Genomic DNA, 1063 nt, shown 5'->3' on the forward strand with positions numbered 1-1063 from the left:
TTGTGGCTGTGTACACAACACCCCTGTAAGAGACCTGGATGGTATAAACACGGCACAGCATAATCAGGACCTCAATCTTGATCTATAACAAAATTACACAGGAATTTAAGACATTTATGACTTTAATTATTACTTCATGATTAATGTAAGACCAGTCAGCTGAAAAGCATACTGCTGACATTAAAAACCACTGCAAAACCGTAACGTAAATAAGTTACGTTATGTAACTTTTGGCCCTATAGCAGATTTCTAGTCACATTTCTATGGTCAAATGTTACAATGAACTCACGCTACTGTTTGAGAACCATATTATTAAATTATATTTTTATATTATGTTATTCTTTGTACACAGATGCATTTTTTTTTTTTTTTTTACGGTGAGTCCCAAAGTTTTGGCATTTTGCATGGTACATGGTCAAATTTATTCTCTTGCTGTTACCGGTGACAACAAACTTACAGCTTCACGTGACTTCCACACCATACACACAGGTGGAAAGTTATCAGATATACGGCTGTAAAATATAAATCATTATTGTAGGTTTATCAAAGTGTAGCTGAGTAATGTAAACACATAGTTTGGAATTTATTTTTTTTGCTTTTACCCTAACATTAAAAAAATTACATAGTGAAGCTTTAATATAAATATCAATAAAAAAAAAGGGGAGGGGGGTCTTTTTAAACATTGGATTTACAGGACTTTTCCAGGTCTACATAATAACACTTTTATATTTAGCCTGCCTCATTTATCCAGGACTTTGGGAACCTTGGTTCTGAAAAGAAAGAGAGGGGGAGAAACCGTTGTTGAGGGGGTGAATTTTAAAAAAAAAATCTTGATTTTTAGTTTTCACATATTTTAAAGCTTGTTTTGTCTTATTTTACTTCAATTTAAGTCATCTTGAGGCTCCTTAGGAAGTTTGCTGATGCACACAGAGCCCTGGTTAACAACAACTGCAGTACACTGTTTGTGTTTGCTATGAGCAATAGTAAAAATATCACTGATTACAGAAGTAAACAGACTGTCAGTACCCAATAGTAACTAAACACACACTAAAGGGAATCTGCC

This window comes from Sinocyclocheilus grahami, unplaced genomic scaffold (assembly GCF_001515645.1).
Source record: "Sinocyclocheilus grahami isolate Dianchi unplaced genomic scaffold, SAMN03320097.WGS_v1.1 scaffold220.1, whole genome shotgun sequence".
Taxonomy (NCBI): Eukaryota; Metazoa; Chordata; class Actinopteri; order Cypriniformes; family Cyprinidae; genus Sinocyclocheilus; species Sinocyclocheilus grahami.